Genomic DNA, 17538 nt, shown 5'->3' with positions numbered 1-17538 from the left:
CTATAAATCACAGCGGATAATTATAAGTTTTTGTGTATTTTTCATTTCAAATAACAAGACATTGTACACTGGTTTTTCCCCCAGCACTTGTTCTATGGCATCTATACAATTACTAAAAAGATTGAATTTATTATCCACGCAATGTTTGTCCTATCTAGGATATCCGAAAGGATATTTCTGTAAATCTTAACTGGTTGGGGAACAAAGAAGTTGTTCAGAAGCACAGATCTTAGAAATCATAAGACAAGAATATATTCAAGTATATAAACAAAATGAATGGCCTCCAAACTAAGCATCTTTGCAAACATTAGTAATACTTTGCAGATTGATTTCTGGTAGCATTTTTTCCCTCTGTGGGTATTTTAATGGCTCTTCTGGTGCTACCATCTTTGTCATTCCTCATCTTTTATTAATTTACTAAATGGGTTTTTAGAAAACAATTTAAGAAGAACACTGAAAGTGTTCTTTCATCTAAAGTGAAAAGTGTAATGTCTCAGTGTCAAATCTACTTTAAAACTAGATTGGTACTTTGGTAGATGCTTTTGTTGGTTCCTATTGAACCATCTTTTTAATAGCAGCAATACATATCACTGCATTAACTGACCATAATCCTAGCTACTATTTGGTTGAGATATGCTGTACGTAGGTGGCAAGTTACTATATTGTAACTGCTAAGAGATGTTACTTCTTAACCAGCAGCTTCATTATGAGTTTGCTTCAAAAAGGGATTGGATAAATTCATGTACAATAAAGCTAATATTAACTGTTTGTCATGGTGACTAAATCTTAGCTCCAGGACTGGAATAAATCAGTGTTTGAATATCAGAGGTTGGGGAACATAAATGGGAGGGAATGGCACTCCATACATAGGACAATTCTACATCTCCTTGCCACTCTAAGATACCAACTCCAGCACAACATACAATGTTGCCAGGTTCTATGCAGATGCACTTAAATTTTGTCAGAAGATAACCATTTTTAAGGAGCACCCAGTATGTCATTATAGAATGCTCTATATTATGATAGATTTATCATACATTTCATGAACTGGAGGCTAAAACATATAAAGAACTGTTTCTGGAATTGGGTATGACTAGTTTAATGAAAACAAGGCTTAGGAGTGACATGATAGCATCTCAGAGGTTGCCACAAAGAAGAGGGAATCACCTATTCTCCAAAGCACCTGAAGGCAGGACTAGCAACAATGGGTGGAAACTAATCAAGGAGAAAAGCAAACTAGAACTAAGAATACATTTCCTGACAATTAGAATAATTAATCAGTGGAACAACTTGCCTCCAGTAGTTGTGAATGCTCCAGCACTGGAAGTCTTTAAGAAGAGATTGGACAACCATTTGTCTGAAATGGTATAGGGTTTCCTGTCTGAGCAGACGGTTGGACTAGAAGACCTCCAAGATCTCTACCAACTCTTCTCTTCTCTTCTCTTCTCTTCTCTTCTCTTCTCTTCTCTTCTCTTCTCTTCTCTTCTCTTCTCTTCTCCTCTCCTCTCCTCTCCTCTCCTCTCCTCTCCTCTCCTCTCCTCCCTTCCCCTCCCTTCCCTTCCCTTCCATTCCATTCCATTCCATTCCATTCTTCATTTACATATCCCATCCCTTCTTTTAAACTCCTTTTTGATCTTCATCTTTATTTTAGCTTTTTATTTCTCATTTATACCTTTATTTCTAATTTTATGTCTTTTAATTTCTTGTACCCACCCGCCTTATGCTGGTCTTTGACCATAATAAAGATTTGTTTCGAGATATGATGATATAGCAGTCTGCTTGAATATAGGCCCTGTCATTATGATCCATCACCTGTATCCCAAGTGCACACAGAGAGGATCAGATATAATGACTTTATAGAGAACTCTTAGAGCAACCACTGATCATGTAATAGCTATTTGTGGAGTCAGGAAGGGTAAGCACTTGCAAAATCAGCTTCTCTTCCTCTAAAATCCGAAGCTCCAAGCCCAGAAGATCTTCTGCTTCAACTTTGAAGGCAGAAGTTCCTGTTGGCTGCCACTCTTAATTTCAACAAGCTCTGACTTGAGGAAGAGTAGAAAATGTTAAATAGCTACATCTTAGAGATACTGAATAGATTTCTAGTCATACTGTCTCTGACCTTCTTTTTAAAAATTCTATTCTAATTCATCTCCTCACACTTGCCCACAAAAATGTCTGATGTCTCTTTTACCAATGAGATTGGGATGCTCACAAGGAAGGGTCTGTTAATTAATTAGCCCCTCACACACAAATGCAGTAGGCTTCATCTTCTCATCAGCAGAGGTGGTATTCAGCAGGTTCTGACCAGTTCTGGAGAACCGGTAGCAGAAATTTTGAATAGTTGGGAGAACTGGTAAATATCACCTCTGACTGGCCCCGCCACCATCTATTCTCTGCCTCCCCAGTCCCAGCTGATCAGGAGGAAATGGGGATTTTGCAGTAACCTTCCCCTGCCACGCCCACCAAGCCATCCCCCGCCCAACCAAGCCACACCCACAGAACTGGTAGTAAAAAAATTTGAATCCCACCACTGCCCATCAGTAATAGAAATTACTGTTTATAGCATTCTACACCTTTACTCAATTTCCTCTGGAGAGGATTCCAACTGCAGTCACCAAATTCCAAAGTCCTGTAGGAAAAAGAGGAATGAAATATTTTTTATGTGAATGATGCTGAATCTTGCCCATATCAGATATTCAGCTTTCTGAATATGAAGGAAAGAGTGAGAGGTACAAGAAAGAAGCTTCAACTCTGACTTGGACTTATGTATGAATCTGCAAGTTTATGTGTATGTGAATAATTTTATGTAGATGTGTTCATTCTGTCTGCATTGTTTATATGTTATTATAACTGGTAATGTCACTGAACAGTACCGACCACCAATCATCTGTGAAGTTTACTGCTTGTACTAATGGCTCTAAATTCTGTATTGTTTTTACTGACACAGGAAAGAGCTGGTGAAAGCAGTAAAAATATTTATCTGAAAATAGTTTTAAGTTGAAATAAATTCTCTATATTTTTTTATTTGTTTATTAGATTTTTATCTGACCTTTTTTACTTTAGAAGTAACTCAAGTGTGTGTACATACTGAATACTTCTTCCTCGTATTTTCCCCACAGCAGCAGTCCTGTAAGGTGAGTTGGACTGAGGAAGGTTGGCCCAAGGGCACCCTGCTGGCTTTCATGCCTACGGTGGGCCTAGAACTCACAGCTAGCCACAACTCTTGCCTCAAAAAACAAAAAAAACCAAACCTTTGATGGATTCTTCATTTTTACTTAATGGCTAATGTAGATAATGATGGTGTTTTATGATAATGTACTTTTTGGCTATGATCCTGCAATAGAGTCATTAAAAATCAGTGGTGAGAGTCTTACAGTGCTATTCTGATCATTCCATTCCACAGTAGACTGAGCATGAAATACAAACATATCCATCCCCTATTATTTAATTAGAAATGGTTAGTTATTTAGAAATGAAAATAATGGAATCTAGATACTTTCCTGAATAAATTGAAGATAGGAATTCTTTAAACATTTATTGCAATATTTCCAGTCACGATATATTTCCTGTTAAATAATACTTCCTTTCTAGTACTGATCCGGTACAATTAGATTTTTTCATTGTTCTTTGGAACAAATAGGATAGCTGCTGTTATTAAGCAAGCAGGAAAATCTAGAGCCTAATAGATAATTAAAAACCTATTTTTATAAACAATGACTGGATTTGCGGATACCTTAAGAGACAATGAAATTTGAAGGTCTCTAACATATTTGCTTGATTTATAGCAACCTTTTTCAATCTGGTGCTTTGGACTGTAATATAGCTAAGGTCTTACTTTCTTTGTAAACTAGAAAATAATAATTGTAATAACAACCACAAATGTTTTTAAATGTCACAGTGAGTTACATACCTTATCTTGAAAACTATTACAACAGACCTATAAAGAGGGGTAACAGGGCTCCTTATAGCTAAGGCATTTTAATGGCATGGTGCCCTCACATAATATCTCAGAGGCCTACACATGCATATTTTTTTGTGTTATCCATCAGCATGTTATGAAGTATGGAGAACAGCTAAGACAATGTCAGGATGTAGTTTTGGCACTCATTCTTTGGCCAGATGAAGACAATGGTACTGTTCAACTAACTTCAGGGATGACAGATAACTTGCTTCCCATCTGCTCTTGTTCGGCTTTGCTGGAGAAAAAACATGAATTAAAAGAAAATTATTTCCCCAATAATATGGACAACACAATTGAATGGAAATACATGAATCTGCTTATCCCTATATTTCATTTATTTATTTTAGAATATATATCGAACAGATCCGCTTCTTGGATTAATTCATACAACATATCTACCAAATGGGTGTGTTCTTGTAAGGCTAGTTGACGTTAAGCATTTATAATGAGTCAGCTACTTAAAGAGTAGCTTATTTAAAAAGGAAAAGCATTGTACTAAAGGTATCCACACTTCTCAAAAAAAAAATATGTTAGATTTCTTGCAGAAAAGAAAGCAAGTCAGAGAAGCGTTAGAAATAAAAGATGTTGAGACTCTAGAAAGAGTGCAGAGAAGAGCAACAAAGATGATTAGGGGACTGGAGGCTAAAACATGTGAAGAATGGTTGCAGGAGCTGGGTACGTCTAGTTTAATAAAAAGAAGGACTAGGGGAGACATGATAGCTGTGTTCCAATATCTCAGGGGTTGCCACAAAGAAGAGGGAGTCGGGCTGTTCTCCAAAGCACCTGAGGGTAGAACAAGAAGCAATGGGTGGAAACTGATCAAAGAAAGAAGCAACTTAGAACTAAGGAGAAATTTCCTGACAGTTAGAACAATTAATAAGTGGAACAACTTGCCTGCAGAAGTTGTGAATGTTCCAACACTGGAAATTTTTAAGAAAATGTTGGATAACCATCCGACTGAGATGGTGTAGGGTTTCCTGCCTGGGCAGGGGGTTGGACTAGAAGGCCTCCAAGGTCCCTTCCAACTCTGTTGTTATATTATATTATATTATATTATATTATATTATATTATATTATATTATATTATATTATATTATATTATATTATATTATATTATATTATATTATATTATATTATATTATATTATATTATATTATATATTAATATTCAGATTCCAAATCTGGATGACCACTAAATGGCAGCAAAGTAATGCAGGAATTTGCTGACATCTAGCCCTCGTTTATACTTTTGCAGGTCAGATCTTATAGCTGTCATTCAGGAGGGTCACAAAAAGAACAATGTTGTTCTTACTTTCTGCAAAATGTAAATGAATGAATCATGGTATTTTAACACTAAATACATGGTCTGGAAACAATCTTAGAACAGAGAAACAATAGATATGAAAATTGTTGTATTTTGGCAGCAATGTTCCAGTCAATTAGGTACAAAGTTATCACATGGAACAGTCTCCATATGCTTTAGATTCCACTGCCTTATCTTGGTCAGGGGCCCTGCCCTGCTACCCTGCAGTTGCTTTGAACCACACTTCCTGTAACGCAATTCTAAGGGCCATACTGGCTGGAGCTTATGAAGTCTACAGTTTCCAGCACCTGCAGGGCATCTAATTATTTTTTCCCCTCACTACAGTGCTTGTTCATAAGAAATGAGCCTGAAAGACCTGAGCCAAGAGATTCAGATTTTTTTCTTGCACGTTTTCTTGCATGTTTCCTGCATTTTTGAGTTTTGCAACTCATTGCTTCTAGACAGGAGATTGCTTGTTTTGTTTGTTTTAAGCAAAGGGTCTCCATTTTGTATTATATTGTGGCAGGGGTGAAATGCTCCCGGTTCGTTCCGGATCGCGCAATCCAGTAGCGATGGGGGCGGGTAGTTTAGAGAACCGGTAGCAAAAATCCCTGCCCCCCCCACTGCCCACGCCTTGCTGTTCCTCTTCTCTGTTTCTGAAGCTCTCGGTGGTGATATAGCTGCAAATGACGGGTCTTGGGATCCACAGAGGTGGCATGCGAAGAAAAAGCCTTTGGGTTTTTTTAGATAGGGCGTTTTTAAGGGGTGGGAGGGTTAGGGCGGGTGTTGGGGGTAGCCCGTCGGGAGGGGAGCCAGTTCCTGCGCTTGCTCGCGGCGGTTATTTAATAGGTTCGGAGGTTATGGGGGGGGAGTGTGTTCCTTCTAGTGAGGGTGGTCCTATTTGGACGGTAAGTGGGAGGGGCAGATATGGCGGAAGTGGGGGATCATATCGTTTTGTGGGGGCATGCGCTCGATGTTTGCAGGCGATTGCGCGCCCCGATCCCTCTGACTTCTCCTGTTCCCCGGATGGTCAAGACCCTCAGAGCCTGGGCCTTCGGCTTATGCTATGCAACGCACGATCCGTGGTCAATAAGGCCCCCCTAATACACGATCTTATCCAGGGGGGCGCCGCGGATCTTATAGGCGTTACGGAAACCTGGTTGGGCACTGAAGGGGGCGTGCCCCTTGTTGAAATGTGCCCACCGGGTTTCCGTGCATTTCATCAGCCGAGGGCTCAGGGTAGGGGTGGGGGGGTGGCGGTTGTTATTAGAGAAGGTCTAGAGCCGAGGGAGACCACTGTACCTCAGATTGCCGGGTGTGAATCCCTCTTTGTGAGGTGGAGTCATAGGTGTCAGATGGGCTTGTTTGTCGCGTACCTGGCTCCTTGCTACGTGACAGCTGCCCTGCCCGAGCTCCTGGAGGTGCTGTCCGGAGTGGCGGTGGAGACCCCCAGACTTATAGTCATGGGGGACTTCAACTTGCCATCATCCGGCACATCATCGACAGCAGCTCGGGAGTTCACGGCTTCCATGACGGCCTTGGACCTGACTCAAGTAGTTGATGGCCCTACTCACATTGGGGGTGGCACACTGGACTTGATTTTTATCTCTGGTCAGTGGTTGAAGGATCTGGACTTGAAGGAAATAGTCACAGAACCTTTGTCATGGTCAGATCACTATCTCCTTCGCCTGGACTTTCTGACCGCCACCCAACACCGCAGGGAGATGGAGCCAATACGTTGGTTCCGTCCCAGGCGCCTGATGGACCCGGAGAGGTTCCGGATGGAGCTTGGGCCGTTTCCTGAGGGTCTGGCTCACGGCACGGCTGAAGAACTAGTCGCGGCCTGGGAACGGGCCACGGCAGGGGCTTTAGACCGTGTCGTGCCTTTGCGGCCTCTGACCCGGCGCAGGTCCCAACCGGCTCCTTGATTTTCCGAGGAGCTGAGGGGGATGAAACGCCAGAGAAGACGCCTAGAGAGTTCTTGGAGGTCCAGTCGTTCGGAGGCTGATTGGACACTAGTTAGTTCCTATAATAGGACCTACCTAGTGGCACTGAGGGAAGCGAGACGTTGCTACGTCTCCTCCCTCATTGCGTCGGCAGATAACTGCCCGGCTGCCCTGTTTTGGGTGACTCGTTCCCTCCTTCAACAGGGGGAGCGGGATGACCCGTTGCAGGGACGAGCTGAGGAGTTTAATGGTTATCTATACGATAAAATCGTTCAGCTTCGGGATGGTCTGGACCAAAATTGGGTAGATCCGGGTGAGACGTCAGAGGGCGGTCTTGTTGAGATTGTTTGGGATGAGTTTGACCCTGTGGCTCCTGAGGACATGGACAGGTTGCTGGGTAGGTTGAACGCCACCACGTGTTTACTGGACCCGTGCCCCTCCTGGTTGGTACTGGCCACTCAGGAGGTGACACGAGGCTGGCTCCAGGAGATTACGAATGCTTCTTTGGTGGAGGGGGTCTTTCCGGTCACCTTGAAAGAGGCGGTGGTGAGGCCCCTCCTCAAGAAGCCTTCCCTGGACCCAGCTGTTTTAGGTAATTATCGTCCAGTCTCCAACCTTCGTTTCGAGGCGAAGGTTGTAGAGAGTGTGGTGGCATGTCAATTACCCCAGTACCTGGATGAAACTGTCTATCTAGACCCGTTCCAGTCCAGCTTCCGGCCCGGATACAGCACTGAGACGGCTTTGGTCATGTTGGTGGATGATCTCTGGAGGGCCAGGGATAGAGGTTATTCCTCTGCCTTGGTCCTATTAGACCTCTCAGCGGCTTTTGATACCATCGACCATGGTATCCTGCTGCACCGGTTGGAGGGATTGGGGGTGGGAGGCACCGTTTTTCGGTGGTTCTCCTCCTATCTCTCCGATCGGTCGCAGACGGTGTTGACAGGGGGGCAGAGGTCGGCCCCGAGGTGCCTCACTTGTGGGGTGCCGCAGAGGTCGATTCTCTCGCCCCTTCTGTTCAACATCTATATGAAGCCGCTGGGTGAGATCATCAGTGGTTTCGGTGTGAGGTACCAGCTGTATGCTGATGACACCCAGCTGTACTTTTCCACACCGGACCACCCCAACGAAGCTATCGAAGTGTTGTCCCGGTGTCTGGAAGCCGTACGGGTCTGGATGGGGAGAAACAGGCTCAAGCTCAATCCCTCCAAGACAGAGTGGCTGTGGATGCCGGCATCCCGGTACAGTCAGCTGCAGCCACGGCTGACTGTTGGTGGCGAGTCATTGGCCCCGATGGAGAGGGTGCGCAACTTGGGCGTTCTCCTGGATGAACGGCTGTCCTTTGAAGATCATTTGGCGGCCGTCTCCAGGAGAGCTTTTTACCAGGTTCGCCTGGTTCGCCAGTTGCGCCCCTTTCTAGACCGGGATGCCCTATGCACAGTCACTCACGCTCTCGTGATGTCTCGTCTGGATTACTGCAATGCTCTCTACATGGGGCTCCCCTTGAGGTGCACCTGGAGGCTCCAGTTAGTTCAGAATGCGGCTGCGCGGGTGATACAGGGAGCCCCTCGTGGCTCCCATGTGACACCTCTCCTGCGCAGACTGCACTGGCTACCTGTGGTCTTCCGGGTGCGCTTCAAGGTTTTGGTGACTATCTTCAAAGCGCTCCATGGCATAGGGCCGGGATACTTACGGGACCGTCTGCTGCTACCGAATACCTCTCACCGACCCGTGCGCTCTCACAGAGAGGGACTCCTCAGGGTGCCGTCGGCCAGACAGTGCCGGCTGGCGACACCCAGGGGAAGGGCCTTCTCTGTGGGGGCTCCCACCCTCTGGAACAAGCTTCCCCCAGGACTTCGCCAACTTCCCGACCTCCGAACCTTTCGCCGCGAGCTTAAGACACATCTATTTATTTGCGCAGGACTGGACTAGATTTTAAATTCAAATTGGTTTTAATGGGGATTTTATTATTTTTATTATTATTTTTATTTTAATTATTTTAATTATTCGACCAATTATAATAAGTTTTTTAATGGATGTTTTATTTGTATTTATATGTATGTTTTTATCTGGTTGTGAACCGCCCTGAGTCCCTAGGGAGATAGGGCGGTATAAAAATATGAAAAATAAAATAATAAAAATAAATAAAATAAACGGCCTTAAATGACTGCCGTGGTGCTTCAAAGGGCCACACTACAGCTGACCAGCGCTGTAGGCAGCTAGTAGACCGGTGCTTCTATTTTTAAAGAAGATAGACCGGTGTGCTCCCAAAAAAAGGCAATTAGTAGACCAGCGCCTCTATTTTTAAAGAAGGTAGACGGGTGCGCTTCCAAATTTTGTATTTTGTTGTTGTTAGTTGGGAAGTCGTGTCCGACCCATCACGACCCCATGGACAACATTCCTCCAGGACTTCCTGTCCTCTACCATACTCTGGAGTCCATTTAAACTCATGCCTACTGCTTCAGTGACTCCATCCAGACACCTCGTTCTCTGTCGTCCCGTTCTTCTTTTGCCCTCAATCTCTCCTAGCATTAGGCTCTTCTCCAGTGAGTCCTTCCTTCTCATTCGGTGGCCAAAGTATTTCAGTTTCATCTTCAGGATCTGGCCTTCTAAAGAGCAGTCAGGGTTAATCTCCTCTAGGACTAACTTGTTTGTTCACTTCGCAGTCCAAGGGACTCGCAGGAGTCTTCTCTAGCACCAGAGTTCAAAGGCCTCGATTCTTTGGCGCTCAGCCTTTCTTATGGTCCAACCTTCACAGCCATACATTGCAACTGGGAAAACCATAGCCTTAACTATACGCACTTTTGTTGGCAGGGTGATGTCTCTGCTTTTTAATATCCTGTCTAGATTTGCCATAGCTTTCCTCCCCAAGAGCAAGCGTCTTTTAATTTCTTGGCTGCAGTCCCCATCTGCGATGATCTTGGAGCCCAGGAAAATAAAATCTGTCACTACCTCCATTTCTTCCCCATCTATCTGCCAGGAATTGAGAGGGCTCGATGCCATGATTTTAGTTTTCTTAATGTTGAGTTTCAAGCCAACTTTTGTACTCTCCTCCTTTACCCACATCAAGAGGCTCTTTAGTTCCTCTTCGCTTTCTGCCATTAGAGTGGTATCATCTGCATATCTGTGGTCAGGTGACTGAATGGGCATGGCCAATAATAATAAATAATAACAATAATAAAGTTTTGTATACTTTATTATTTTTATTATTTATTATTATTGGCCATGCCCATTCAGTCACCTGACCACCAAGCCACGCCCACCAGGTCACCTGACCACCAAGCCACGCCTACCAATTAAGCCACGCTCACAGAACCAGTAGGGAAAAGTTTTAGATTTCACTCCTGTATTGTGGTCTGATCCTGTTTTAGGTGATGAATAAATAGCAGGTCAGCTTTCTTCCACAATGCCTTTCTGACTTGTTGGATGGAGCAGATGGATGGAGCAGACGGGGTGCTGCCACCCAGTGTTCAGTTAGGAACCAATAAGACCTTTAGGATTCGGGGACAATAGATTCAAACCAAAATGAAATATCCAAACAATTTTATTGAATTTTTTAACAAAATAAGATTTTTAAAATCCTATCTTTATTACTTTTATAAATAACTCAGGACAGCAAACATATATAATATTCCTTCCTGCTTCTATTTTCTCTAAAATAACAATTTTGTGAGGTGGAGTGGACTGAGATGACTGGTTAAAAGTCACCAACCTGGCTTTTGTAGCTGTTGTGCCTCGTCCTCCCTCCTCTCCTCAGCCGGGCCCCTCCCATCTCGTCCCGGGTCTGCTATCAGACTCTGAGTCTGATAATGAAGATGAACGGCCTGTCATGCCTCCAGCCCCCGGCCCTGGCCCCATGCTCGGACAGGATGTCAGGAATGAACAAACAAACCTCACTGATGTGGCGTGTGTTCCTTTGGCTCAGCCATCAGGGCAGGTCAGCCATGGATTGGAATTGCTCGGGCCTACTCCTTCTGATCCCTCCCTTTCTCAAACAGCAGAAAACAGTTCAAAGTGGGAAGATCCTCGCTTCCGGAGATCTGAGAGGCGACGTCAGCAGAAGGAAGGGAGGGGCAGGCCTAGATAAATGCTGAGTCATGGAGCCACACCCCACAGCCTATATAAAGGACCTGCTTTTGGCATTCCTTGAGTCAAGCAAAGTCTTGTCGTGTCCCACTCCTCCGCTGACGGCCGGGTCACGGAAATCCGAATCAGGTGTGCCTCTGCAGCTCTGCCAAAGTCCTAGCAAAGTCCTCAAGGCAGGCAGGAGACCAGAAAGTGACTTCAGCAAGATATGTTTAGACTTTGCCTGACTCAGAGACTGCCAGAAAGCAGATCCTTTATATAGGCCATGGGGTGTGGCTCCATGACTCAGCACTTATCCAGGCCTGCCCCTCCCTTCCTTCTGACGCCGCCGCCTATCAATTCTTCTGAAGCGAGGGTCACTCCAATCGGCAGCTGTTGGTAATTGACCTTCCTCAGGCTCACATGCTGTGGAGGAGGGGGAGGGGTCTAGTTGCTCCATTTGCCTGGGCATGGAGCCAGAGCTGGGGGCTGGAGATACTTGCTCTTCTTCAGCCTGTCTGGGCATAGAGCCAGGGCTGGGGCCGGGAGGCATGCTAGGACATTCTTCAGCATTCGGAAGCAGATAAGCAGACCCCGGCTGTGGTGGTGAGATCGGACGAGACACAACAAGTCTCATCTAGTTTGCTGAAGTCACAACTTGGATTCCTGCCTCCCCTGAGAAATCTGAAAGGAATTTGGCAAAGCTGCAGAGGCTTCGTGGCCACGCTTGATACGGACTTCCTAGACCCAGTCGTCGGAGGGGGAGGGGGAGGGGAACACGACAGTAGCTAAGGTGGGACTGGAACTCACAATCTTCTAGTTTCTAGCCTGGTGCCTTAAACACTAGCCTGGTGCCTTAAACACTAGACCAAACTGGTTCTATTATTTATATACTGCTGAAACTCTTGTCATTATCAATAACTGGTATTGTCATTACCAATACTTTGCGAGATGGGCGGCAAATATATTTAACAAATAAATAAAATAGTGGATTGTAGTGCAACAATTTTTGAACCAAGATACCTCAAATAGGTTAAGCAACAACACATCATCAGTAAGGTAAAACTAACCCCCTTCCTGTCGTGCTCTGTTCCTGTGACATTAAGCAGTGGTCCCCAACCTTTCTGGTATTAGGACCAGTTCTGAAAGAAAAAATGATTTCCACAGACCAGGGAGGGATGGTTTCGTGCGCAACCTAGATTCCATGTATTTGAAGATGAAGACTCACTCATGAAAACTCACTCATGAAGACTCACTCATGTACCACTTACATGGCTGGCTTCTAACAGGCCAGGACCGGCATCAGTACGCAGCCTAGGAGTTGGGGACCCCTGGGTTAATGTACAGAATATGTCCAAAACCCAGGACCTATGACTCCGAAAGAGATGAGATTTGGGAAAATTGAGACTATTTCTAGCTATTTCCATCTGCTGCTGTGATCAGTCATTGCTGTAGTCATGTGGTGCTATTTAGAAGATTCCATGACAGCTTCCCTGTCTTGCAAATAGTCTTGCAATCCCTTGTTGCCACTCCCACTCACCCAGCAGCAAGGAATTGACGCATGATGTATTTATTTATTTATTTATTTTGTCACACAGTATATATAAGCATAAGCATGAAATAAGTATACAATATATAAGCATATATATAAGCATAAGTATGTAATAAGTATATTAATTGGATATAATGAAAGGAAACAATAGGACAGGAATGGTAGGCACTCTTGTGCTCTTATGCACGCCCCTTACAGTCCTCTTAGGAATGGGGTGAGGTCAATAGTAGATAAATTTTGGTTGAAGCTTTGGGGATTTTGGAAAGAGACCACAGAGTCAGGTAGTGTGTTCCAAGTATTAACAACTCTGTTACTGAAGTCATATTTTCTACAATCAAGATTGGAGCGGTTCACTTTAAGCTTAAATCTATGGTGTGCTCGTGTATTATTGCAATTGAAGCTGAAGTACTCTTGGACAGGAAGGACATTGTAATAGATGATTCTATGAGTTAAACTCAGGTCATGTCGAAGGCAGCGGAGTTCTAAATTTTCTAAACCCAGGATTTCAAGTCTGGTGGCATAAGGTATTTTGTTGTATTCAGAGGAGTGGAGAACTCTTCTTGTAAAATATTTCTGGACGCGTTCAATTGTATTGATGTCTGAAATGTGGTATGGGTTCCAGAAAGTCGAGCTGTATTCAAGAATTGGTATAGCAAATGCTTTATATGCTCTGGTTAGTAGTGTAGTGTTTTTGGAGAAGAAGCTACGCAAGATTAAGTTTACAATTCTTAAAGCCTTTTTTGCGATGTAGTTGCAGTGGGCTTTGGCACTTAGATCATTTGATATGAAAACTCCAAGATCTTTAACAGGGTGAGGGTCATCAGTAAGGTAATGTCCATCAAGCTTGTACTTAGTGTTTAGGTTCTTTTTTCCAATGTGTAAGACTGAGCATTTGCTGGTTGAAATTTGGAGTTGCCAAGTTTTGACCATTCCAACACAAAGTCAAGGTCTTTTTGAAGGGTAGCTGTATTGTTGGTAGTGTTAAATAGTTTGACATCGTCAGCAAAGAGAACACAATTTACTTGTAATATGGTCACAGAGATCATTAATGTATAATATGAAGAGTGTTGGTCCGAGAACGCTGCCTTGGGGAACGCCGCTTTTGACAGGAACAGGATTTGATAGAGCATTGCCAATTTTGATCACTTGTCTGTTTGACAGGAAAGCTGTTATGTAGCTCTTAAAGAAGCAATAACTTTAAGAAGAAGAAAGAAAGGCTGGATATTGTTATTGCTTTACATGCCCCTTCTCTGGCACACAAATGTGCACATTATTTATATCCCATCTTTGTTCAGAAACTCAAGGCACGTACATAGTGCTTCATCCTCCTATATTTCTTCACAACGATAGCAATAGCACTTAGACTTATATACCGCTTCACAATGCTTTTTACAGCCTTCTCTAAATGGTTTACAGAGTCAGCATATTGCCCCCAACAATGGGGGATCCTCATTTTACCCACCTCAGAAGGATGGAGGGCTGAGTCAATCTTGATCCGGTGAGAATTGAACTGCCGAACTGCAGCCAGCAATCAGCAGAAGTAGCTTGCAGTATTGCATTCTAACCACTGCCTCACCGTGGCTCAATCCTGTGAGATAGTCTGAAAGTCATCACATGAGCTGCTGTGTCTGCAGATGGAGTAGAAGCTGGATATCTCTGATATCAATCAAATAGATGAGCCATTACACCCTAGTCCTTGCCCATCTTGTTTCACTTTTTAACTGCTTCCTGTTCTGAAACTGAGCGTAGATCAACTTCTCCTTTGGCAACGGGAGATCAGGTAGACCTATCCTGCCCTAGCCCTCAGGAGGTCACATGACCCTATTTTTAAACTGTTTCTGACATCTTGCTACAACTCAGTCAAAGAATATGCTAACAATATGTTTATGGAAGACATCATTTCTAACAAGCTGCCACTGCTTTCTCTGCCCTCAGTAAGTATCTGATCTGGAAACTCATGCTGTCCTGCTTCTCTTAATTGGGACAAGTAGGATAAAAGGCTCAAAGGTGAGAGTGATTTACAATACTATAATGCAATCTGCAAAGCTTGCTAAGTAATTTCTTAGCATAGACATGTGAAGGGATTTACAATGCAAAGCTTGCTAAGTTGCACACGGTTTGCTTCCTTTAGATAAGTATGTCTTACATGTGCAGAGAAAAAAGTGGTTTACATCACTATCTCCTTGTCAGTCTTGTACCACACCACTACAAATGGCAGCAGGGTGGGAAGCATACAGTATGTAACATTGTGTTAGAAAGCAGCAAGTTAATATGGACTGAAGAAGTGCTACCTTTAGCATGTAAAACATTCCAGAGTCTGAAAATGGTTTGAGTTACTTTTCACAAAAATTCTCCAATAGAATGAGGAGAAAAATGTTGATGTTCAAGCTTGCTATCCTGATTTGATAGGATTGACCCCGATTTCAATCTTTTCCATTTTTGAGAATGACATAAGGCAATGTCATTAAATTTGCTCATTATTAGTTTTTCTTCCTCTTCTTTCTTGCAACATACAGTTTACTAGGAAGAGCAAAAGTTAACAATAGGGTTTTATTTTTTGCTTCAGATGAAAAAAAGTTACTGTTAGAATAATTCCTTTTTTTCTGACTGTGTGTTTCTTCAGAATCTTTTAATGCATTAACCAACCCTTAATTTTGTTTATTTATTTATTTTTCACATTTCTGAACCATCCATTTCCCTCAAAGAGGGACTCTGGACAATGAACAATAAATGTCAAAATATTAAAATGTTAGAATTAAGATGTTTGAATTACCTTTTATAAAGGAAAGAAGAATAGTAAAGCTCTGTTAAACATTAATTAACAGAAGCAAAGGGAGGGCTTTCATAGCTCCATGCTCCTTTGGGCTCTGCATATGAGGCTGCAGAATCATAGTTAAATCCTTTCCAGAAAGCCAGGACAGTGGGAGCTTGCTTCACTTCTGGGGAGGGGGGAAATATTCCATAGGGCAGGGGCAATGGCAGAGAAGTCTCTCTTCTTAGATCCAGTCAGTCAGAATTCTGCACCTGACAATCTCTGCAACATACCTTCCCTGGATGGGATGGGCATATGTAATGGGATGAACCCAATTCTGTAGGTAGCCTGGCTCCATGCCATGTAGGGCTTTATACGTCAAAACCAACACCTTGAATTGGACACAGAAGCAAACTGGTACTCAATGCAGTTCACGGAACAGTGGTGTTCCATGAGCCTTTCTTTGGCCACCCATATAATACATTGTGTACCAGCTGAAGCTTCCAGATACTCCATGTAGCGCGTGTTGCAATAGTCCAAACAGGAGATGACTAGGGCATGAGTGACTGGACAGACTCCCTATCCAGGAAAAGGTCTAACTAGTGCACAACATGCAGTTGAGCAAAGGCTCTCTTTGCACAGCAGCCATCTGCTCCTTAAACAGAAGTCATGAATCCAAGAGGACCTCCAGCTTACACAGGGTATCTGGTGTAATGTAACTCCATTCAAAGATGATAAACTGCTAGATACAGAGGTCTCACTCACAGCTCCTTATCAGGGTTCCGCTGAAATCTATTGTTTTCCATCCAGCCCTCCACAGCCTCCAGGCACCACAAAAGAACCTCACTTCACCTAGGACAGAGATATATAACTGTGCATCATCAGCATAATGGCGATAACTCATCCTGTGGTGACCAATGAACTCACCCGGTGGTTTCATGTAGATGTTAAACAGGAGCGGAAAAAGCACCGAGCCCCACAAAGCAGGAGCTGTGAGCTGTATATTTCACTCCCTAATTTATCAGGTTACCCAAGCCTCCTTCCGTTTGTAGTTTCCAGACCCATTAGCCAGAATAGGTGGGGGAATCTTTCTGTTGTTTGCTTTGCATCCTGCCCTTTCATTTATGAAAATTCTGGAAGTGATAGTCCCAAAATCTTGAGAACCTCAGGTTGGCTTGAGCAATGGTATGTTTGGACTATAAAGAAAGAAAATTCCTTGGAACATCCCTGTGTAAATGTTTGGGTAAAAAAATGTCTCTTTTTTATTCCGGATAGTATGTTGAAAGGAAAAAAGGAGGCAAAATAACAGGCATCTCCTTTCGTCCGTCAATACTAGCTTGATGTTAGAAAATATGGGAATAGGGAAATGATTGTTTGTGTAAGTATTCCATCAATGGTCCAATGTACAACATACATTGTGACTTTTTGAACTACTGGATTCTTGTACAGAATTAGCCAAAACTGGTTACCTTGGGAGACATCAAATGAAATTGCACTGACTTTATATTTAAATGGCATGAGACTGACTTGTATACATTCAGCTATGTGTAGAATGCTTCTTATGACTGGAGATCTTTAATTGTCTCCTCCTACTTGTTTTAGTTAGTTTATTTATTTATTTATTTATTTATTTATTTATTTGTCAGACACAACAGTATATATAAGTATAAGCATGAAATAACCATACGAATTGGATACAATCAAAGGGAACATTAGGACAGGAACGGTAGGCATGCTGGTGCTCTTATGTACGCCCCTTACAGACCTCTTAGGAATGGGGTGAGGTCAACAGTAGATAGTCTTTGATTAAAGTTTTGGGGATTTTGGGAAGAGACCACAGAGTCAGGTAGTACATTCCAGGTATTAACAATTCTGTTACTGAAGTCATATTTTCTACAATCAAGATTGGAGTGGTTCACTTTAAGTTTAAATCTATTGTGTGCTCGTGTATTGTTGTGATTGA

The sequence above is a fragment of the Ahaetulla prasina genome, chromosome 6 (genome assembly GCF_028640845.1).
Source record: "Ahaetulla prasina isolate Xishuangbanna chromosome 6, ASM2864084v1, whole genome shotgun sequence".
Lineage (NCBI taxonomy): Eukaryota > Metazoa > Chordata > Lepidosauria > Squamata > Colubridae > Ahaetulla > Ahaetulla prasina.
The sequence above is the reverse complement of the archived record's forward strand: the minus strand, read 5'-3'. Positions refer to the sequence as shown.